Genomic DNA, 25,652 nt, shown 5'->3' on the forward strand with positions numbered 1-25,652 from the left:
ACAGAAGTCTCTCTGAGTCTGTCTGAGGCTTCATCTCTGCAGTCACTCCCTCATGGGTTCTCCATTCCTTCCCTGGGAAGGAGGCAGAGCACTGCTCCTGGGCTCCCCAGAGCTTTCTGAGGACCTGTGGTCCCCCAGACCCCTCAACTGAGACTATCATACCTCAGCCAATCATTAACTTCCCCCTCTACCTCTCCAAAGACAGCAGGATTGGAGGAATCTTTTCTCTCTTTAGTGCACTTTCTGCACTTTTCAGGGATATCCTAGTCTTCTCTGTTTATTTAAGAACTCGGGTTTTGGAAAGCAAAGCCAGAAAGAGGACTGTAAGCTTCCTCCCTCTGTCTCTCTGCCTACCCTCCCAGGCATGGCCGCAGACTGGTCTATTGACTCAAGAGAGAAATACCAGGAAAGGAGAAAAAATAAGTTAATATTTAAAAAATATTATCCCAGCTTGTTTCAGTGAATAAATAAACGAATACATGGCACTGCCCCAAAGCACTTGGGGTAGATCCTGAGCCAGCTACATGAAAAACCTCTCTCTTGAGGTTCCACGAACACCTCTGCTCCCAACAAGAGGGCCCAGACCCCGCCCCCCACCCAGAGGTTCCAACTGAGTGAGTGCTGAAGCCACGATGGTTGAGGTGCTGCTGGCCACATGCCCCAGGTGGAATCACAGGTTTCTTTGCCCTTGGTCCCAAGTGTGGCTGGCAGTTCTAATGAGCACTTAGCCCTGCTGCCTGGTATTATTATAGTTAATATTTGACATGGCTGGCCTCCTTGCTACCTGGAACCAGTTCTTACTCAACTTATGCAGCAAAGTGAAAGCTTTGCCACTTACTACCCAGGTGACCCTGGGTGACTTACTTACCTTCTGCAAGCATTTTGCTCATAGGTAAGATGGGGATAAGAACTCCCACCTGCCGATTGCTGTGAGGATTAAGGAATGTGCCTAAATAAAGTCCCAAGCCTGTGGCCTGCTAGGCAGTGTCTGCTGCTGGGAATAACTGTGGTTATGACTGTGGCCAGCTTGACCGGGCTCTCCTGTGCCTCGGCTTTGCAGAGATGGGGAGGCCGTCAAGCTATCAGCATTACCACAGCTCCAGGGGCCGTGCCTGTGGACTTCAGTAAACCTACAGAAGGGCCATCACTAAAACCCACTCATGCCTTAAGCCACCCCAGATTAAGATCAGCACTATCCACTCAATGGCTAAGCCCTTACAAAATATCAGCTATGAGCCTGGTATTTCATACACCCGAAAAAGGGCTCCACAGGGAGATACATGTGGGCAGAATAATCATGAAACGGGTAAAACAACTGGGTTTAAATTGAGGGAAATCATTTGTTTGCTTGTGGTCACTGATTTATTCATACCACCTTCAGAGCCCCTTGTGTTTCCAGAGGGGATTTAAGGAGGCCTGGGGGAAATAAGGAACTTTACCCAAGAGGTCGTCTGTGAGTCTGGCCCCAAAGACTGTCACTAGGCACAGCAGGGAGACAGACGCCACGGGAACAGCATCTGCAGGGCCATGGCCGCATGGACACCCCAGGCCCAAGAGGCTGCTTTTCCCAGGAAGGAAGTAGAGTGCTCATCCCCAGATATCCACGCACCTTCTCCCTCACCTCTTTCAGGTTTCTGTTCAAATGTCGTATTTTCAACCAGGCCCTCCCAAACCACCGGTGGCGTGCTAGAATGGGCAAGTCTCCGCTCCTGAGAGCTGAGTTTTAAGGAAATTTGCAAGCTGGGTAGTATACATGATAATTAATGAGAATTAAATCATATAAATGTACAACTAAATGAATTGGACATGGAACAACAGACTGGTTCCAAATAGGAAAAGGAGTATGTTAAGGCTGCATATTGTCACCCTGCTTATTTAACTTATATGCAGGGTAAATCATGCAATATGCCAGGCTGGATTAAGCACAAGCTGGAATCGAGATGGCTGGGAGAAATATCAATAACCTCAGACATGCAGATGACACCACCCTTAAGGCAGAAAGTGAAGAACTAAAAAGCTTCTTGATGAAAGTGAGTTGGCTTAAAGCTCAACATTCAGAAAACGAAGATCATGGTATCTGGTCCCATCACTTCATGGCAGATAGATGGGGAAACAGTGGAAACAGTGTCAGACTTTATTTTTCTGGACTCCAAAATCACTGCAGCCATGAAATTAAAAGACGCTTACTCCTTGGAAGGAAAGTTATGACCAACCTAGTCCAGTACTCTTGCCTGGAGAATCCCATGGGCGGAGGAGCGTGGTAGGCTGCAGTCCATGGGGTCGCTAAGAGTTGGATACGACTGGCAACTTCACTTTCGCTTTTCACTTTCATGCCTTGGAGAAGGAAATGGCAACCCACTCCAGTGTTCTTGCCTGGAGAATCCCAGGGACAGGGGAGTCTGGTGGGCTGCCGTCTGCGAGGTCACACAGAGTTGGACACGACTGGAGCAACTCAGCAGCAGCAGACAGCATATTAAAAAGCAGAGACATTACTTTGTCAACAAAGGTCCATCTAGTCAAGGCTATAGTTTTTCCAGTGGTCATGTATGGATGTGAGAGTTGGACTGTGAAGAAAGCTGAGCACTGAAGAATTGATGCTTTTGAACTATGGTGTTGGAGGAGACGCTTGAGAGTCTTTTGGACTGCAAGGAGATCCAACCAGTCCATCCTAAAGGAGATCAGTCCTGGGTGTTCATTGATAGTACTGATGTTGAAGCTGAAACTCCAATACTTTGGCCACCTGATGCGAAGAGCTGACTCATTGGAAAAGACCCTGATGCTGGGAAAGATCAAGGGCAGGAGGAGAAGGGGACAACAGAGGATGAGATGGTTGGATGGCATCACCGACTCAATGGACATGGGTTTGGGTGTACTCTGGGAGTTGGTGATGGACAGGGAGGCCTGGAGTACTGTGGTTCATGGAATCTCAAAGAGTCGGACATGACTGAGTGACTGAACTGAACTGAAATGAATTGTACTAGAAATCAAGATTTTAAATTCCTAAACTCACCACTTGTTTTGTGCATTTATACCAACAAATAGTATCACATATATGTGTACATATATACATTCTTTTTTATTCTTTTCCATTATAGGTTATTAAGGGCTTCCCTGGTGCCTCAGAGATAAAGAATCTGCTTACAGTGCAAAAGAGGCAGGAGACAAGGATTTGATACCCGGGTGGGGAAGATCCCCTGGAGGAGAAAGTGGCAATTCATTCCAGTATTCTTGCCTGGGAAATCCTATGGACAAAAGAGCCTGGTGGGCTACAGTCCATTGGGTCACAACGAGTTGGACATGACTGAGCAAATACACACACATTACAGTTATTACAAGATTTGAATATATTTCCCTGTGCTCCACACTAGGTCCTTGTTGTTTATCTATTTTACATATAGGAATCATTCTATATATATAACACCCTCTTGTCATAACAAACACACTCTTCCAACAACACAAGAGAAGATTCTACACATGGACATAACCATATGGTAAATACTGAAATCAGATTGATTATATTCTGTGCAGCCAAAGATGGAGAAGCTCTATACAGTCAGCAAAAACAAGACCAGGAGCTGACTGTGGTTCAGATCATGAACTGCTTATTGACAAATTCAGACTTAAGTTGAAGAAAATAGGGAAAAACCACTCGACCATTCAGGTATGACCTAAAGCAAATCCCTTATGATTGTACAGTGGAACTGAGAAATAGATTCCAGGGATTAGATCTGATAGAGTGCCAGAAGAACTATGGACGGAGGTTCATGAATTGTACAGGAGGTGGGGATCAAGACCATCCCCAAGAAAAAGAAATGCAAAAAGGCAAAATGGTTGTTTGAGGAGGCCTTATGAATAGCTGAGAAAAGAAGAGAAGCTAAGGGCAAAGGAGAAAAGAAAAGATATACTCAACTGAATGCTGAGTTCCCAAGAACAGAAAGGAGAAATAAGAAATCCTTCCTCAGTGATCAATGCAAAGAAATAGAGGAAAACAATAGAATGTGAAAGACTAGAGATCTCTTCAAGAAAATTAGAGATACCAAGGGAACATTTCATGCAAAGATGGGCTCGATAAAGGACAGAAATGGTATGGCCCTAAGAGAAGCAGAAGATATTAAGAAGAGGTGGCAAGAATACACAGAAGAACTATACAAAAAAGATCTTCAAGACCGGGATAATCACGATGGTGTGATCACTCACCTAGAGCCAGACATCCTGGAATGTGAAGTCAAATGGGCCTTAGGAAGCATCACAACGAACAAAGCTAGTGGAGGTAATGGAATTCCAGTTGAGCTATTTAAAATCCTAAAAGATGATGCTGTGAAAGTGCAGCACTCAATATGCCAACAAATTTGGAAAACTCAGCAGCAGCCACAGGACTGGAAAAGGTCAGTTTTCATTCCAATTCCAAAGAAAAGCAATGCCAAAGAATGCTCAAACTACTGCAAAGCTGCACTCATCTCACACACTAGCAAAGTGATGCTCAAAATTCTCCAAGCCAGACTTCAATAGTATGTGAACTGAGAACTTCCAGATGTTCAAGTTGGATTTAGAAAAGGCAGAGGAACCAGGGATCAAATTGCCAATATCCGTTGGATCATAGATAAAGCAAGAGAGTTCCAGAAAAACATCTACTTCAGCTTTATTGACTACAGCGAAGCCTTTGACTGTATGGATCACAACAAACTGTGGAAAATTCTTCAAGAGACGGGAATACCAGACCACCTTAACTGCCTCCTGAGAAATCTGTATGCAGGTCAAGAAGCAACAGTTAAAACTGGACATGGAACAACAGACTGGTTCCAAATCGGGAAAGGAGTACATCAAGGCTGCATATTGTCACCCTGCTTATTTAACTTATATGCAGGGTACATCATGCAAAATGCCAGACTGGATTAAGCACAAGCTGGAATCAAGATGGCTGGGAGAAATATCAATAACCTCAGATATGCAGATGACACCACCCTTATGGCAGTAAGCGAAGAAGAACTAACGAGCCTCTTAATGAAAGTGAGAGAAGTGAAAACGTTGGCTTAAAACTCAACATGCAGAAAACTAAGATCATGGTGTCTGGTCTCATCACTTCATGGCAAATAAATTGGGAAACAACGGAAACAGTGAGAGACTTTATTTTTGAGGGCTTCAAAATCACTGCAGATGGTGACTGCAGCCATGAAATTAAAAGACACTTACTGCTTGGAAGAAAAGCTATGACTATCCTAGACAGTATATTAAAAAACAGAGACATTACTTTGCCAACAAAGGTCCATATAGTCAAAGCTATGGTTTTTCCAGTAGTCATATATGGATGTGAGAGTTGGATTGTAAAGAAACCTTGAGCACTGAAGAATAGATGCTTTTGAACTGTGGGGTTGGAGAAGACTCTTAAGAGTCCCCTGGACTGCAAGGAGATCTAACCAGTCAATCCTAAAGGAGATCAGTCCTGAATATTCATTGGAAGGACTGATGCTGAAGCTGAAACTCTAATAGTTTGGCCACCTGATGTGAAGAAATGACTCTTTGGAAAGACCCTGATGCTGGGAAGATTGAAGGCAGGAACAGAAGGGGGCAATAGAGGATGAGATGGTTGGATGGCATCACCAACTCGATGGACATGAGTCTGAGCAAGCTCTGGGCGTTGGTGATGGACAGGGAAGCCTGGCATGCTGCAGTCCATGGGGTCGCAAAGAGTTGGACACAAGTGAACGACTGAACTGAAATGAGGAGTCTTCATTTCTTAATTATTTTACACATTACTATTATCTCTGCTGCTGCTGCTAAGTCACTTCAGTCGTGTCTGACTCTGTGTGACCCCACAGACAGCAGGCTCTGCCATCCCTGGAATTCTCCAGGCAAGAACACTGGAGTGGGTTGCCATTTCCTTCTCCAATGCATGAAAGTGAAAAGTGAAAGTGAAGTAGCTCAGTCATGTCCGACTCTTTGCGACCCCATGGACTGCAGCCTACCAGGCTCTTCTGTCCATGGGATTTTCCAAGCAAGAGTACTGGAGTACTCAAGGTTATTTACATCTACTCGGTTTAGTAGAAATACTGCATACAATTGCACTACTCTGCATTTCTTCCCAATTTCATGTTTAATAACGTCACATTTGTAGCATTCAATCTGCCAGAGCAAGAATATTTATACAATTGAAAGTGGCCATTGCAATGAATCCGGACTTTTTCCACCCAGAAAACCAGTGATTGGACATTCCCAGCACCCACTGCTGCCCACCTTCCTGCTTCCGCTTCCCACTCACAGCCCCGCTTATTTTCATTTGGTGTTTCCATGGAACATGTTACTTTTTAGCACGTCGCACAAATTTGCTATCATTATTTGTTGTCTCACATCAGAAGTAAGCTCCGTGAGGGCAAGGAATCTTTTTCCTATTATGTCCTTCAAGTATTTCCACACCCAAAGAGTGCCTGCCACCTGGCTGGTGCTCACTAAATCTATTAAATAATGCTGGTGAATGCTGGACTCTGTGAGTAAGATGGGTGGGGGTGGGGGTGGGGATGGAGTTGGAGCCCCTCCCACCCCTCAGCCCAGCCCAGCTGACCAGAGTTTCAGAAGCTCTCTTTCTCTCCCTCTGTCCCTGCAGTCCCTGCCCAGCCTGTAGCCTGAGGGGAATCTTATGTAAATGTGTTCCAGAGGGTCCAAGTCTGAGGCTTTCTCTTTCCCCTGCCAGCTCTACTCACAGGCCAGGTGATCAGCACATGTTTCTCAAGACCAGTGCTTTGCCACCTCTAGGGCAGTGGTTCCTAAGTGGCCCCAGACCAGCAGCACCATGTTAGGAATGCAAATTATCAGACCCCACCCAAGACAGGTTGAGTCAGAAATTCTGGGGATGTGGCCATCTTAGTCCTTTCAGGCTGCTAGAGCAAAATACCACAGCCTGGGTGGCTTATAAACAACAGGGATTGATTTCTCAGTTCTGGAGGCTGCAAGTCTGAGATCTGAGGGTCACATACATTTTATTGCATCCTCACATGGTGGAAGTACCAAGGGAGTTCACTAGGGTCTCTTATGAAATCACGAATCCCATTCTGCTCTCAGGACCTAATCGCCTCCCAAAGGCCCCACCTCCCAATCCCAGGAGGGTTATGTTTCAACATAAGAACTTTGAGGAGAACATTCCTACCCTAGCAGAGGCCCAGCGATTTGTGTTTCTAAGATTCCAGTGCCGTGATTTGAGGACCACTGATCAAAGCCTTAGTCACTCTAAAGCAGTGGTTCTTAGGGACTTCTCTGGTGGTCCAATGGTTAAGAATCTGTCTTTCAACGCAGGGGACATGGGTTCGATCCCTGGACAGAAAACTAAGATCCCACATGCCACGGGGCAACTAACCCGTGCGCCACAACTACTGAACCTACAAACCACAAAAAAACGATCCTGCATGAGGCAAACAAGACCCAGTGCAGCCAAATAGATAAATATGGCTCAGTGCATAAAGTATCTGCCTGCAATGCAGGAGACACAGGAGATGCGGATTCGATCCCTGGGTCAGGAAGATCTCCTAGAGAAGAAAGTGGCAAACCACTCCTGTATTCTTGCCTAGGAAATCGAATGGATAGGAGCCTGGTGGGCTACAGTCCAAAGGGTCTCAAAGAGCCGGACACGACTGAGTAACTAAGAATAATAATGATAATAGAGTGCAATAATAATGATAATAGAGCAGTGGTTTCCAAATGCGATTGTTTTCCTCTGCCCCCTTCCCTACCAAGGACACTTGAGGCAGGATCTGGAGACACGGTTGCTCATCACAACTCTTGAGAGTGGTGGTGCTACTAGCATCCAGGGTGTAGAGACCACGGAAGCCACTCATCCTCTTACAGTGCACAGGGAGTCCCCCCACAACAAGAATTATCTGCCCCAAAGGTCAGTGGTGCCGACTGGAGAACACTGCTCTTAAGTATCCTCACTGCCCCACATCCAGCCAGCCAGCCTTCCTTCCCTTCTTTCCTGTCACATGTTCTTAGCACCCAGTAGGTGATACAAACCAAGATGCCAGCCTCTGCCAGCAGCTGTGAGGGAGACAGATGAGCCTGGAGATCTGCTTCATGCAGAGTCCCTGCACCGAGGAATCCAAATCCTGCTGCTGACCTTTACAGCTCAGTGTGCTAAGTGCAATGATCAGAGAGATATCAAGGGGGTGCTCCCAACCCAAGCTTGAACATCAGGGAGGACTTCCTGGAGAAAGTGGCTTCTGTGCTGAGACTTCAAAGGCAGAGTTATTAGGACTCATCAGGGAGGGAGTGATGGGGAACGTTTTCCTTACGGAGCACTTACTATGTTCCAGTCACTATGCTGACTATTTTACTGTCTCGTTTCATCCCTGAAGCACTTTCCAAAGTTGACACTATCATTATCTCCATTTTAGAGATGGGGACACTGCCTTCCAGATACACTAAATAAGCTGCCTAAAGCCACTGAGCTGGGAAACATGAAAGCAGGGATTTGAATTCAGTTCTGAAGATGCCAAAGCCTGACAAGGTGACAGTCTGACAAAGCGCAAAGGAGGTAGAATTAACAGTGGTTTTAAAAAAAACCACTGTTAACCCTTGTGTTAAGGGCTCAATTTTGTCCCCTGAAAATGCATATGTTGCGGCCCCAGTACCTGGAGAATACGACTATATTTGGAGATTAGGTCTTTAAAGAGGTAATGAAGCTGAATTGTGACCATGAGGGTGGGCCCTAATCCAGTATGACAGATGTCCTGATAAGAAGTGGAAATTTGGACATAGAAAAAAAAAATCAGGGATGTGCAGGCACAGGAAGGAAGAACCCTGGAAGACATAGGGAGGCAGCCACGTGCAAATCAAGGACAGAGGCCTCAAGAAACTAAAGACACTGACACCCCGATCTTGGACTTCCAGCCTCCAGCACTGTGGGAAAATGAATTCTGTTGCTTAGCACCAGCCTCCCACCCCATCCCCCACCCCACCCCACCCCCATCTGTGGTGTTTTGTTCTGATGGCCCAAGTGAACTAATACACCTTCTTTCCTCTTTGGGGACATTGCTTTGAAAGTAGGGAAATTTCAGTCATGTTAATTGTGCTTTACTGTTTCTCTTGTAAAAGAGAAGGAGAAATCTAGGTCTGTGGCCCTTTCTCTTCCCAACCTGACCCGTGCACCCCCTGACTAAGGGTCATCTGGTCAACCAAAGCTGCTAGCACAGAGTTTTTCCTCCTGGCTTTTGTAAGAGTCAAAACATATACACCACCATGTGTAAAATAGACAGCCAATGGGAATTTGCTGTATGACTCGGGGAACTCAAACCACGGCTGGATAACATAGAGGGGTGGGTTGGGGAGAGAGGTTCAAGAGGGAGAGGCATACATATACCCATGGCTGATTCATGCTGATGTATGGCAGAAACCAACTCAATATTGTAAAGTAATTATCCTTCAATTAAAAATGGATAATTTTTCTAAACAAAGCATTCACTGAGGAGACTGTGCAGGGCATCTTGTCAGGGGAGGAGAACTGGGAGGCCTGAAATGGCAGGGGCAGATTCTCAGAGGTAAAAGAGGTGATACAGACCTGAGTGCCAACAGGGGACCCCGAGTCCCATCCCCTTGCAGCACTACAAAGAGTGGCCACTGGGCAGCTGGCATGGCTGACCAGGCCTAAATTCTCATTCACCAGAGCACTGGCACCTCCAGGCAGAGGTCAAGGACATCTCAGTCACTGCCAGTGAGGATCCAAGACTATAGGCAGGACCACTAAGAAGGGCCCTAGAACTAACCCTGCTTCTGGGGGATGTGGGCAGCAGCCCACACCAGCACACGCTGAGATGGTGTCTCCCATCCACCCAGAGGGTTGGAGGGTTGAAGTTAGATCCAGGTGAACTTAAAGCTGAAAAGAGAGCAATGTGATATTTTTGCACATCCAGACTTGTGCATTAAGATCCAAACCAGCTATGCTTTATTTTCAGAATTGGGATACAGAAAAGCAGGGTAGAAGCCAATTCAAGGCAAACCAAAAACACTTCTGTCAGCAGAAGAGACAGTGAGCCAGAGAGTAGGAGGAGTAAGCGACCCAGTGTTTTTCTCCTGGCTCTGTTTTGTCTCCTGACTAGACCTAATTATGCTTGTCATCTGCATCAGAAGGATGGGGCTAAGATTAACAAGTTACTGTGGGTAAAAGCTCTTGGAGCTCAGTAGATGAAAAGAGATCTAATTAGCGAGCCCAGCAGTGACCGCAGGCAGGCCCGTCCAGGGTGGGCTCCGCCCCCTGGACTCACCAGAAAGCTGGCTAGAGCTCCTGGGAGGGGTTTCTGCAAATTCTGCCTAACCCTGCAGCAAGCACTCATAGAAGAACCTTCCATGTTTTCCTTCAGCCCTAGAATTCGGTGACTTTTCATGGGTGCAGGAAAAAATGTGTGCACATCTCTCAGCTGACGTGGAAAAGGAAAAGACACAACCATCATCCTTTGTTTCTCAACACGGACTGATGTGTCTGAACAGGGGTTAATGATACACAGAGGTCAAGTGAGTACCATGAGGGACACAAGGTCAATCCTGACTGCCACTTACTAGGTGGGAGAATTTAGGCCACACATTCAATACCCTTGAGGCTCTGGCTCATCCTTCGCCCAAATGGGGATAATACTTCCTACCTCAGAGTTACAAAGCTTAGATTTGTTCACACTGGACGCGAATAAGTGCGTTTTAAAATTAGTGGTCCAGTGGTTAAGAATCTGCCTGCCAGTGCAGGAGATATGGGTTCAATTCCTGCTCCTGGAAGATCCCACATGCCTCAGGGCAACTAAGCCCTGTGACACAGCTACTAACCCTGCATTCTGCAGCAAGAGAAGCCACCACAGTGAGAAGCCCACGTAAGACAACTAGAGAAAGCCCGCACACAGCAATGATGACCCAGCACGGCCAAAAATTAAATAAGTAAAAAGTAAAATAATAATAAAAGAAAATGAATGTTAATCAGTCATAGTGGTGCCTGGAATATAATAGCTGCTTGAAATATTGACTGGATTGAACTCTCTCATTCAACAAAAACTTGTTGAATTATCTATCATGGGCCAGGGGGATTGGGCATTGTATATCTTGGGTGTACTATGATGAGCCACAGACACACCTCGGCCCTCATAGAGCTGACGTGTATATCAGACAATAACCTCCATAAACTCTCCCATCTTCCCCCAGTGTCTTCCTTCTTCTCTTAAAAGACTTGAGAACATTTTTTAATTAAAAAAAAAAAAAAAAAAGCCTAAAACCTGCTCACAGGTATATCTGCCTAAAAGAAAAAGACAATTCAATCTACTCTAAGAATTAAAGGGGATTTTTTTAGAACACCCCAAATCAGCCAAGAATTTTAAAGTGCAAATGCTGGAGTAAATTTTGTAACCTTTCCCCTTCAGCTACATGGCATGTTATCCAGAGTTTCACCTGTTATGTAAATGGGAGCCTGGTTGGCTTGGATATGGGGGAAGAGTTTGTCCTGTGACTGTGAAAAGGACTGGTTCTCACTGGCCCCGCTCCTTCCGGGCACTCACTTATCAGTCCTGCGGCAGAGCACATGTTTGTGTAAATATTTAGCTAATGGCTGTCTCCCCCACTGGGCAGTGACCTGCAGGAGGGCAGCGTCCCTGACTGGGGTTCCTGGCAGCCTGATGCTGCCTTCTACACCTGGGCTCAGGGCAAGCAGCATTCCCTGAAGTTTTCCTGCAGGAACCTTACAAAGTGGAACTCTTACCAAGTGCTTTTTGCACATGTAGAACATGTAGCACGGGAGGATTCCTGACGCGCCAGCAATTCTACAGCTAGGGAGGAGGTGGGCGAGGAGCAGAGCTGCGACTCAGAGCATACAGCCATGCTCGCCCGCCCACCGTGCTGACAGATGTCAGGTGGCTATGTACAGGATGGGAGAGGTGGTGCGAGGGTTTTTCTGCAGAGCTGGGTGCTCAGGTACAGCAGGGCCCACATGCTAGGCCTGTGGGCGTCAGCTGCTGTGGCTCAGAACGGGCCCAGGAACACTGTGTGGTGCGGGCTCGTCTCTACCCGTTAGCTGAACAACCTTGGGCAAGTTACCTCATATTTCGAAGTCTCGGTTTCCTGTTTGCAAAATGGCAATTTAAGAAAACAAACCAGTAAATCAAAACCAAATGAGATATTACCTCACACTCTTTGGGATGGCTACTATAAAAAAAAAAAAAAGGAAAAGGAAAAAAGAACAACTATAGGCAAGGATGTGGAGAATGTGGAATTCTTGTGTGCTAGCAGTGGGAATGGGGCAGCTGCTACAGAGGAGGGTTTGGGATTTCCTTAAAAAAATTAGAAGTAGAATAACCATATATGATCCAGCATTTCTACTTCTGAGTATATACCCAAAAGAATTGAAAGCAGGAACTCAAAAAGATATCCGTACACCTAGGTTCATAGCAGCATTATTCACAAGAGTCAAGAGGTCAAAACAACCAAGCATCCATCAAGGATGGATGGATAAACAAACTGTGATCTATACACATAATGGAATATTATTCAGCCTCAAAAAGGAAAAAAATTCTGACACATACTCCAACATGGATGAAACCTGAAGACACTGAAAGTGAAAGTGAAGTTGCTCAGTCGTGTCCAACCCTTTGCGACCCCATGGACTGCAGCCTGCCAGGCTCCTCTGTCCATGGGATTTTCCAGGCAACAATACTGGAGTGGGCTGCCATTTCCTTCTCCAGGGGATCTTCCCAACACAGGGATCAAACCCAGGTCTCCTGCATTGTAGGCAGATGCTTTTACCATCTGAGCCACCAGGGAAGTCCCTAATGCCAAGTGAAATAAGCTGGTCACAAAAAACTAATACCATATAATCCCATTTATATAAGGTACTTAAAGTAGTCAAGTTCATAGAGACAGAAAGTGGAGGAGTGGTTGCCAGATGTGGGGGGCAGAGAATGGGATGTTGTTCAGTGGATATAGAGATAAGTTTTGCAAGCTGAAAAAAGACATCCACAACAATGTGAGACTTCACACTTAAATGCTGGACTCCACACTTAAAAACAGCCAAGAAGGTAAATTTTATGTTATGTGTATCTTACCACAATTTTTTTTTTTTTAAAGAAAGAAAAAAACAAATGAATCTACCAGGAGGAGTCGAGAAGATTAAGTCTGGCACATCAACTGTATGGAATGAAGAGGTTAAAGCCCAAATACCTTAGAATCTACCTCAGACTGCACTTAAGAGAGGGTTTCTATACCTTTACCTCTAAAGAAGTGCCGAGCATTGCAAGACTTTCATCCAGTGTGGCAGGCCACACAGAGAGGTTTATTGTTGGTGGTTGTTTGGTTTTTTTGTTTTTAAGCAGAGAGAACTTTGGGTGCAATTGCCAACTACAAAGCAGACACCTCTCACCACCCACAGCCCACAGGCCCAGGGAGTGTTTGGAACTAGCCTCCAGGCAGGGTTGGGCAAGAACAGGGTCTGACGGGGTGAGGTCTCATTTTTAATGTCTCCGCCAGACACTGGTGCCAGGTTGCTACCAGCTGCTGGCATCTTTCAGTGCTGCCAATAAAAGTTTCAGCAATGCTCACCCAGCCAGAAATGCCAGGCCTGCACCCCGGTCAGCACCCAGCTCAGCCACCTGCACTGACTCTCTGTACTGTCTTCTGCAGAACAAGAACAATAGATTTCATTTACGGAGCCCTGGTGTTTTGCATATATGATCTCATTTAATCTTTAAAACAACTCAATAGGGTGTTATTATATTCACTTTTTGGTATGAAAACTGAAGTTCAGAGAGGAAAAGTGACTTGCCCAAATTAGTAGGTGGAAGAAACTAGACTTGAACTTAGGTCTGTCCAGAGCTGCCATCCATTATGCTACATTAGGACAGTGTAAATGCATGGACTGATGAAAGAACGAATAAATGAAAGGAATGAAAACTGCAGGGTTGTTATTTCCCAATGTCTTTCACCTGAGGATTTCCAAGTACTTTTCAAGAATTTGACAGTGATTTATTGAATATCTACTTCTCAGGCACCTCAGAGAGCTGGATTTATAAAGTCAGGCCATGGTTGACCTTGTCTTCAGTGGGGAGCTTTTCAGCCAGCTGGAGAGACAAACATATGAAAACTAGTAATAGCTGACGTTTACTGACGTTGCCTGGCTAGCTTTCATAGGGGCTATTTTATTTAGTCCATGGCAAAAAGTAGCCTGTGAAGGAGGTACTATTATAACTCCATTTTTCAGATGAGGAGACTGAGACTTTGGTGGATTATTCAACTTATCTTGGGTCCTATAACTCAAGACCACTCAAAGGATTGTCCGTGGCCCTAATTGCTTGTCAGTGGCCTGCTGCAAAGTAAGTACAGAAGTAGAGTATTAGTGTATTGTAGCAATCTGATACAGCAATTATATGTCTGTTGAGTAAAAGTATTCTTAAAAGTTGGTCTTATATTTCATATATTCATTTATTTTTCTTTTATCTCAATTTAAATGAATTTTTATCTTTCTAGTTCATCTCATTTTTACCTTTCTAGGTCATCTCATTTTTACTGAATTCCTCTGTCTTTGAGGAGAATTGGCTCTAGGACCTCCAAGGATATCATAATCCATAGTTGTTCAAGTGTCTTATATAAAATGGCATCATATTTGCATATAACCTACACACATCCTCCCATAAATCATTTCTAGATACCTAATACATGCAAATGCTATGTAAGTAGTTGTAAATATAATGTAAATGCTAGTTGTTGGTATGTTGTAATTCAAATTTTGCTTTTTGGGAATTTTCTGGAATATTTTTTCCAATATATTTGGTTCACGGTTGGTTGAATCTACAGATGCAGAACCCACAAATACAGAGGGGTGATTGTTCTTCACTTCTTTCTATTTTACAAAAGCATTGACCAACAGAATATCGGGGGAAAACAACTGCTCCTTTGCCACAGGTAGTTGAAGAAACAATGAGACAGTTTAGCAATAGCAGACCTGGGATCTGACCTGTGCAGTGTAACTCCAGAGACTATTCTTGTCCTCAGGATTGAAAGATGACTGCCACCCCTCCAGGCTCTGTATCTGCATTCCAAGGAGCAGGAAGGGAAGGGAAAGGGCAAAAGGCACAGGGCAGCTAAGTCACACGGCTTCTTATAGTTTGTCTGTCAGGTACAATTTATTCCCTAACTCACAGCCTTTGTTCTTCATATTTTTCCTCTCCAGATATCCACATAGCTTGCCTTTCACTTCATTTCCAATCTGCATTTGAGAAGAGGCTCTCTTAAGAGAAGAGGCTGTCTCTGGACACCTTGTCTAAAATAAGGCCACTGTCCATTCACTCCCCAGCTCTCTGCTGTCCAACACCATAACCACTAACCACTTGTGCCTAGTGAGCACTTGAAATGTGGTTGGTTCAAACTGAGATGAGCTAGAAGTGAAAATATTATATCAAACCAACTGGTATGATAATATTTTTAACATACTGTATTAGGTTAAACAAAATATATCATTAAAATGAATTCCATCTGTTTCTCTTTACTTTTTTAAATGTGACAACTAGGAAATTTGAAACTGCAAATTGTAAACATAAGAAAGTCTTCCCAAATGGGAAAGACTAGAGATCTCTTCAAGAAAATTAGAGATACCAAGGGAACATTTCATACAAAGATGGGCACAATAAAGGACAGAAATGGTATGGACGTAAGAGAAGCAGATGATATTAAGAAGAGGTGGCAAGAACACACAGAACTGTACAAAAAGATCTTAATGACCCAGATAACCACAATGGTGTGATTACTCACTTAGAGCTAGACATCCTAGAGTGTGAAGTCAAGTGGACCTTAGGAAGCATCACTACAAACAAAGCTAGTGGAGGTGATGGAATTCCAGCTGAGCTATTTCAAATCCTAAAAGATGATGTGAAAGTGCTGCACTAAATTTGGAAAACTCAGCAAATTTGGAAAACTCAGCAGTGGCCACAGGACTGGAAAAGGTCAGTTTTCATTCCAATCCCTAAGAAAGGCAATGCCAAAGAATGCTCAAACTACTACAAAACTGCACTCATTTCACACACTAGCAAAATGATGCTCAAAATTCTCCAAGCCAGGCTTCAACAGTATGTAAACCAAGAATTTCCAGATGTTCAAGCTGGATTTAGAAAAGGCAGAGGAATCAGAGATCAAATTGCCAATATCTGTTGGATCATAGAGAAAGCAAAAGAATTCCAGAAACACATCTACTTCTGCTTCAGTGACTATGCTAAATCCTTTGACTGTGTGGATCATGACAAACTGTGGAAAATTCTTCAAGAGATGGGAATACCAAACCACTTTAACTGCCTCCTGAGAAACCTGTATGCAGGTCAAGAAGCAACAGTTAGAACTGGACATGGAACAACAGACTGGTTGCAAATTGCGAAAGGAGTATTTTAAGGCTACGTCACCCTGCTTATTTAACTTACATGCAGAATTCATCATGAGAAATGCCAGGCTGGATGAAGCACAAGTTAGAATTAAGATTGCTGGGAGAAATATCAATAACCTCAGATATACAGATGACACAACCCTCATGGCAGAGAGCGAAGAGGAACTAAAGAGTCTCTTGATGAAGGTGAAAGAGGAGAGTGAAAAAGCTGACTTAAAACTCAACATTCAAGAAACTAAGATCATGGCATTTGGTCCCATCACTTCATGGCAAATAGATGTGGAAACAAAGAAATAGTGACAGACTTTATTTTCTTGGGCTCCAAAATCACTGCAGATGGTGACTGCAGCCTTGAAATTAATAGATGTTTGCTCCTAGGAAGAAAAGCTTTAACAAAACTAGTCAGCATATTAAAAAGCAGAGACATTATTTTGCTGACAACTAACTAGACTAGGCAAAGTTATAGTTTATCCAGTAGTCATGTATGGATGTGAAAGTCGGACCATAAAGAAGGCTGAGCGCCGAAGAACTGATGCTTACAAACTGTGGTGTTGGAGAAGACTTTTAAGAGTTCCTTAGGCAGCAAGGATATCACACCAATCAATCCTAAAGGAAATCAATCCTGAATATTCATTGGAAGAACTGATGCTGACACTGAAGCTCCAGTACTTTGGCTACCTGATGCAAAGAACTGACTCATTAGAAAAGACCTTGATACTGGGAAAGATTGAAGGCAAAAGAAGGGGATGAGAGAGAACGAGAGAGATGGCTGGATGGCATCACCGACTCAATGGCCATGAGTTTGAACAAGCTCTGGAATATGGTGAAGGACAGGGAATCCAAGTGTGCTGCAGTCCACGGTGTCACAAAGAGTTGGACATGACTGAGCAACTAAACAACAACAAGAATACACTATATTAAAAATATTATCTGATAAAATAAAAAAATATTATCTGTTTTAGCCCCTGACACTGCTTTATTTCCCTTTATAAGGGTTATTGCCACCAGACATTAGATGACATATTTCTATTTCATTTATTTATTATTAGCCTCTCCCACTGGAATGTAAGTTCAATTATGTCAGAGACTTTATTTCGTGTTCACCACTCAAACCCCACTGCCCAGAACAGCACCTGGGTAGGGGCTCCAGCTCCGTTATATGAATCCATGAAAAATGAACAAAACCAACTAGACTAGAAAGTCTTTTGGGCCCTTTCATCTTTGTGATTGTATTGTTTGTATGTCTGACAATGGCCTAAAAACATGTTTGTATAAAAGGTGGAATCAATGTGTGTATTCAAACTTTAATCTATACCCTCCAGGGAGCTAAATATTCAGTGTCCTATTTAGAAATCCACACTGTAGTGGAGACTGCTTAAACCTTTCAAACAGAAATCTATACCAGGAATTTCTTTATTTTTTTATAATTTTATTTATTTTTGGTTGCACTGGGTCTCTATGGCTGTGCACGGAATTTCTCTAGTTTCGGGAGCAGGGGCTCCTCTCTAGCTGCAGCGTGCAGGCTTCTCACTGCGGCGGCGTCTCTAGTTGCAGAGCATGAGCTCTAGGGCATGCGGGCTTCCGTGGTTGTGGTGCACGGGCTTAGTTACCCCGTGGCATGTGGAATCTTCCCAGAGCAGGGGACAGAACCTGTGCCTCCTGCCTTGTCAGGCGGATTCTTAACCACAGGACCACCAGAGAAGTCCCCAGAGGGTTCTTAATTAACATGAGGAATGTTAAAAATAATTATTTGCTGTTGGAGAAAGAGAAGTGCTCCAAGTAGCTTATCTAGAACGACTATACAGTTCAGTGTGTTTGCAGAACAAGGTAGACGAATCAGCAAATTTTAGCATGCACTGTACATGAAGTGTGCTTGTGGGATTCACCCTTCCTACTTCTTAGACTTAAGAAGAGTTGATTGTAATTTTTTTCTGCCTAACTTGCTGATACAAATCTGGTAGACTTTGATCTAAGACCCACTTCCTTAGTAGCATACCCCCAGGTAGCAAGGTGAGGAGGATCAACTGTATGCCCCCACTGTGACTCCATCTACCTGTGATCACTAGGGGCTGCTGATATTTATGAAAAGAAACTGACAGTTGTTAAGCCAACAGACTGGCTGAGGCCTGGTGATAAGAGATTTCTAGACCTCATTCCAAGTGCTTCATCTTCAAGTTCTCCCTCCAAGTAACACTGTTGCTCAGACGATGCCTGTCTGCACTTGGGCTACAGTGCTTCTGGACTCTTCCATGCCTGTTACAACAAGCTGCTGCCAGGGCGGCAAGCAGCACGTCTGCAGCATCAGCGGTCAGGAGTGAGTTGCTTGGTCTGAGCCAAATTTTTAGAGACAGCTGACATTCTCACTGTCAGGCCCCTGGAATTAGCCATGGGCCTTTATTCCCATTTTGGTGAACAGAGAGATTCAGTTTGTATTAACTCAGGGTAGGCCCGGCCCCAGGTTCCTAGCCCAAAGGCTACCACTCTTAGCTGTCTCAGGGTGTCACAAGCGGGCTGTGAATACACAGATACACACACACACACATACACACACACACACACACACACACACCATTGTCTGGGAGCTAAAGACTTAATGTTTCTCACAAGCATTTACCATAGTTTGTTGCTGTTGTTCAGGCACTAGTTCGTACCAACCCTTTGTGACTCCATGGACTGAAGCATGCCAGCCTTCCTTGTCCTTCACTATGTTTGCTCAGATTCATGTCCACTGAGTCAGGGATAAATCCATTTCCTTTTGATTGTGCTACTGATGCCATAAAAGAGTTTCTGTCAATATTTGAATCCATAGATCCTAAAGAAACAAATGCTATAACTCAGTGTCCCCAGTACTCAAAAACTTAATGCTGATGAACTAATGATAAACCTTTGAGCTACAGGAGAGTTTAAAGAGCAATAAGATCAGTGATTTTCAAAATTTAGGGTTGGGCAGGGGGGCAGCATCTTAAAAAAAAAAAAAAACTAAACTAAAATACAATTTTAAAAAGAGAGAACAATGGAAATCCAAGAAGTCTCCTTACACAAGCAGATACCCAGGGGACGAGCTTACCCCAGATGTACCCTGGCAGATCTGAGCTGAGACACCCTGTCACTCACACACCATGAATATCTGCAAACCCTGCACCCCTTCAACTGGGGGCCTACCATCTCTCCCTCTGGAGGAGCCATCCATTCATTCCATCACCCCACAAACCTTTATGAGGCCCTGTGTGTGCCAGGCAGACAAGGGCACAGTGGTATCATGGTGGAACAGGCAGTGACCACTCGAGGGAGCCAAGGAAAGGAAATGAGGTGACCCTTGAAGGTGGATGAAGCGAGAAGAAAGAGTGGGGCTGGAGGCAGCAAGAAGGCCGTGAGTTCTCCAGGTCAAGGGAATCACATGCAGAGGGAACAGCTATTATAACCAGGCATGTGACAGAGATATAAGTGCTTTGCATGCACACAGCCCTCTGGGGTAGGTACTATGATTTGCTCCATGTTGCAGATGAGAAAATGAAGGCACAGAGCAGTTAAATAACTTGTCCAAGGTCAGGCTAGAAAGAGGTGGAGCCAGGGTTTGAGCCCAGATTGTCTAGAACTATAGTCTTTGTGCTGAACCTCTGTACTGTGCTGCCTGAGAATTCAGAAAAGCAAAACAAAACAAAAAAAAAAACAAACAAGTCAGTCAGGTTCAGTCAAATGCTGCAGCAGACCCAGAGGGAAGGCTAGGGAGGCAGGACTTTGTTCTTAGTGGTGAGGAGCCTGAACTTGATCCTGAGGGCAGTGAGAGCTACTGAAGTGTTTTGGTTTTTTTTTTTTTTTTTTTTTACTTTTAATTGGAAAGTAATTGCTTCACAATGTTGTGTTGGTTTCTGCTGTACAACAAGAGTCAGCTATAAAGTATACATATCCCCTCCCTTGTGAGCCTCCCTTCCACCTCCCTATTGAAGGGTTTTAATTAGAGAAGTGAAATGAATAGATTTCACTAAATTTCCTGCTACAAAACCAGATTCTTTTTTAGAAGATCATCATTATTCCCACAATTTCTCACCTCTTTTTTACCTCAGTCACTTACAGAAGGTCAAGATACCTTCTAAGTCAATCACCAACGCACTGACCTTAGCTCCATGTCCTCTGCACATCTATTAGTCTGACCAATTGCCACCCTGCCCATCCTTTCAGCAGCCTCCCCTCCTTTATCCTTAATCCCTTCTTACAATCTTTCTCTCACCTCTTGTCCTGTCTAGTGTCTGAATTTGCCCTAACACTTTGCTCCCATTGCTGCTACCTGAAAGCAGATGACTTTTTCTTTCTCTCATACCCTGCCCATGTCACACAACCAGGAGATAGGATGAGTATGTGTCTTGCTTCCCATGGACACTTCCAAATCATTTTATTCCCTTCTCCTTTAACCTCTCTTCCATGGAGTTTTATTTCAGTAGACTTTACCTCCCCCCTCCCCCGCCTACACCCAGCTCTTCTGGACTACCACCCTCTCCAGTCCATCTTGTCTCACCCTTGCTATTACATTTCATTCAACTGTTACCATCCTTGGTTACCTCAAAATTCCTATGGCTTATCCATCCAGTACCTTGGCTGCTTGTCCTTCAGCCAACTCACACTAATGACCCTTTCTTCCATCCTACTTAGCTATCATCTTCCTCAATTCTATCCTTTGACATTGTGAAGCACACTAACTGTGTCATCTCTGAAACTTCAACCTCAGATATCCCACTCTCTATGTTCTAGCTTACTTGATCTGATCCTCTAGTCCTGTAAGTTTCAAACTCATAGAGATCTTCCATGATTATTAACCTTGGAACTTTCTCATCAGTTACCTCACTCTTACCTCCCTCAGCTTAATGGTTCTTTCTTACAACCACTTTCCTGCAAACTACCCCCAACAGTCTTATCTGCCAAACACCAACCTTCCAGCACCCAAGCAGCTGTGGGTTCTTGACTAATCCACAGATTATGACAATGGGATTCCTTTCACATTTATGAACACAAATCTCATGTAGGTTCTCACCACTGACTGGCAAGATACTTATCCAGTATCTTCACTTCCCAACTCTTTCCAAAACTATTGCTCACTTTTCTTCATTTCCTCAAACTTCCTATATTGCTCCTCCCTTCAATCTCAGATGATAGCTCTGACTTGTAGTTCAGTGAGAAAAAAGAGAAACAGTCCAATCACATAGAAACTGCCTCATCTTCTCATTGATAAAACTTCCAACTTAACCCTAAATATTATTTGAAAGGACTGATGCTGAAGCTGAAGCACCAATACTTTGGCTACCTGTTGTAAAGAGTCAACCCATGGGTAAAGACTCTGATGCTGGGAAAGATTGATGGCAGGAGGAGAAGGGAGTGACAGAGGATGAGATGGTTGGATGGCATCACCAACTCAATGGACATAGGTTTGAGCAAACTTCAGGAGATAGTGAAGAACAGGGAAGTCTGGCATGCCACAGTCCATGGGGTCACAAAGAGTCGGACATGACCTAGTGACTGAACAGCAACAACCAACCTAACCCAATCTGTGCTCATATTCTGCACATTTCCTCCTGTTTCCATGGAGGGCACATCCATGCTTCAGTCTCAGGTCAGCCCATCCCAGATCAGCCCATCCCTCCCCTCTTGCCTTCTCTTGGACAGTACTTCTGTAAGTATCTCCTCTCTTTCCTGCAGTAATCTTTTCCTTTCTATTGGCTCACTGCACTTTCCTTTCCTCTCCCCCTCCCCTACAGAGGGTTAAGAATCAAGGTTCTCAAAAAATAAAAACACAACAACAATAACAAATATGTTTTAGCTTCCCATTCCCCTCCAACTACAGTCCCAAGCTCTATTCTACTTCATTTAGAAGTGGTTCTCCACAGCTGCTATCTGCTCTGCTGCTGCTACTAAGTCCCTTCAGTCGTGTCTGACTCTGTGTGACTCCATAGACGGCAGCCCACCAGGCTCCCCTGTCCCTGGGATTCTCCAGGCAAGAACACTGGAGTGTGTTGCCATTTCCTTCTCCAATGCATGAAAGTGAAAAGTGAAAGTGAATTCGCTCAGTCATGTCCGACCCTCAGCGACCCCATGGACTGCAGCCTTCCAGGCTCCTCCGTCCACGAGATTTTCCAGGCAAGAGTACTGGAGTGGGGTGCCATCGCCTTCTCTGCCTGTCTGCTCTATCCTACCTCAAATGCTCTTCTCCCCTGCCCCCATTCCTTCTGAGCTTCTAGCTTTCCATCTCTCTTGAGATGGCTCTTGGCAAAGTGGCTGGTGACCTCTGGGTAACCAAACCCAGTGTTCACTTTGCTCTTACTAGAATCTGCAGCACATTTCTGTTTACCAGGTCCTCCTTCCTGGAAAAAAAAAGAAAAAAAAGTTTTTTTTCTTTTGTAGTTTCTGTGACAGCAAACTTTCCTGGTTTTACCCTCACTTCACTGGTAGCTCCTTCTTCATTTCATTTGCTGGCTTTCTCCTCTTTGATTTTAATGTTGGAGTTCTTTTCTTTACTCATTCTCCCCTTGATGATCCAATTCAATCCCATGGTTCAAATACCAATTTAAGTCTGTTTCCTGAACCTCTATTTCTAGAACCAACTTCTCGGCTGATTCTGAGACTCATATCCCACTGCCTTCTTGACACTTCCATACGGATAACAAATAGACCTTCAAATTTAACATGGTCACAGCACAGTCCTTCATCCCCTGCCACCATGGACTTCGCCAGGCTTCTCAATTGTGGTAAATGACAGTATCACCCACTTGATTACTCAAACCAAAACCAAAAGTGGTCCTAATTTCCTCCCCTCCCTCATCCCCATGAGCTGGTGTTTTTCCCTTTCTTCTCCAAAATATTCCCAGTATCCATTCTCTCTACTATGACTGATAACATGCTCAATCAAGTCTGCAGCATGTTTCAACTTGACTATTGCAAAAACATTCCTAATTATGCTCTCTGCCTCTTCTCTTGCCCCTCCTCCTAGAATCGATTTTCCATACTCCTACCAAATTACCTTTGAAAAGTAAAGCATTTGCACCTTAAATCTTCCAGTGTCTTCCCATCCGACTTAGAGTAAAATCAACACTCTGGTCCCAGCTCACCGAGTCCTGCATGATGGGTTCCCTGCCTACTCTTCCCCTTGTTCACGTTGTACCATTTGGTGACCTTTGGACTTGGACTTGGAAGGTTGTTCCAGTCTTAGGACCTTAGCTCTAGCTCTACTCTGCCTAGAATGTTCTTCCTGTAGATCTCTGTATGTGTGGATCCTTCTCAAGTTTCAGGTGAAGTATAGCATCTTTAGAGAGGCCCTTCCTCAACATCCAACCTAAAAAATCATCCTACCACCATACACACGTCATTTATATCACACTGTTTTGTCATCTTTTCATCAGAATTATTGAAGAAAAAAAAGACCACCTGACAATTTTCTATTTATAATGTTTATTTATTGTCTGTCTACTTCCCTCTCCCCATACCTGTCACACATACACTGTAATCTATACCTTTTCCTGTTCACTAACCTAGAAGAGTACCTGATACTCAAAAGCATACTAGTTGAATGAATGAGTTATAAACTGTGTTTTACATTTCAAAGTCCAGAATCTGCACCTGTAGCTAGATGTACTGTGAGAGGGAAGCATGAGCAATCAAGAGAAAAATTTTCAGACAAAATATGAAAAGGCCTGCAAATGAGTAATTTAAAACCTCTCAAAAGGCAAATGCAGGAGACCTGGGTTTGATCCCTGGGTTGGAAAGATTCCCTGAAGAAGAGAATGGCAATCCACTCCAGTATTCTTGCCGGAGATTCCCATGCACAGAGGAGCCTGGTGGGCTACAGTCCATGGGGTTTCAGAGCCAGACATGACTCAGCAACTAAGAGCAACAAATAGAAGTCCAGGACTAGACAGCTTTACTGGTGAATCCTACCAAATATTCAAAGACTTAATACCAATCCTAAAACTCTTGCAAAAAATAGAGGAGGAGGGAACATTTCCAAACTCATTTCATGAGGCCAGTATAACCCTGATACCAAGCCAGTTAAGGACACAAGAAAAGAAAATTACAGGCCAATATTCCCAATGAACATAAATACAAAAATCCTCAAAAAATATTAGCAAAACAAATTCAATAGTACATTGAAAAGATCATAACCATGATTAAATGGGGTTTATTCTAGGAATGCTAATGTGGTTCAAAATACATTAATTAATCTACTTAATATACCACATTAACAAAATGAAGCATGAAAAAATATTTGATTATCTCAATAGATGCAAAAAAAAAGCATTTGACGAAACTCACCATTCATTCATGATAAAAACTCTCAACAAAGTGGGTATAAAGGGAATGTACTTCAACGTAATAGAGACCACATATGACAAGCCCACAGCTAACGGCTAACATCATACTCAACAGTGAAAAGCTGAAAGTTTTTCCTCCAAGATCAGGAACAGGATAAGGATGCCCACTCCCATAACTTTTATTTAACATAGTACTGGAAGTCCAAGCCAGAGCAATTTGTTAAGGAAAAGAAATAAAAGGCAGTCAAATTGGAAAGGAAGAAGTAAAACTGTTACTATTTGTAGATAGCATGATATTATATGTAGAAAACCATAAAGATTCCATGAAAAAAATTGTTAAAACAAATAAAATCCATATACAGAAATTTTTTGTGTTTCTATATACCACTAATGAACTACCAGAAAAAGAAATTAAGATAATAATTTCATTTATAATTGCATCGAAAAAAATAACAATATCTAAGTATAAATTTAAACAAGGAAGTGAAACACTTATACACTAATAACTATATATAAGACATTTTGAAATTGAAAAAGACACAAATAAATGAAAAGATACTCCATGCTCATGGATTCAAAGAATTATTGCTGTTAAAATGTCAATACTGCCCAAAACAATCTACAATTCAATGCGTTCCCTATCAAAATTCCAATACATTTTCCACATCAACAGAGTAAACAATTCTAAAATTTGCATGGTACCACAAAAGATCCCAAATAGCCAAAGCAATCTTGAGAAAGAAGAACAAAACTAGAGGCATCATGCTCCCTGATTTCAAACTGTATTACATAGCTCTAGTAATCAAAGCAATGGCACCCCACTCCAATACTATTGCCTGGAAAATCCCATGGATGGAGGAGCCTGGTGGGCTGCAGTGCATGGGGTCGCTAAGAGTCGGACACAATTGAGCGACTTTACTTTCACTTTTCACTTTCATGCATTGGAGAAGGAAATGGCAACCCACTCCAGTGTTCTTGCCTGGAGA

The sequence above is a fragment of the Bos indicus genome, chromosome 3 (assembly GCF_029378745.1).
Source record: "Bos indicus isolate NIAB-ARS_2022 breed Sahiwal x Tharparkar chromosome 3, NIAB-ARS_B.indTharparkar_mat_pri_1.0, whole genome shotgun sequence".
Taxonomy (NCBI): domain Eukaryota; kingdom Metazoa; phylum Chordata; class Mammalia; order Artiodactyla; family Bovidae; genus Bos; species Bos indicus.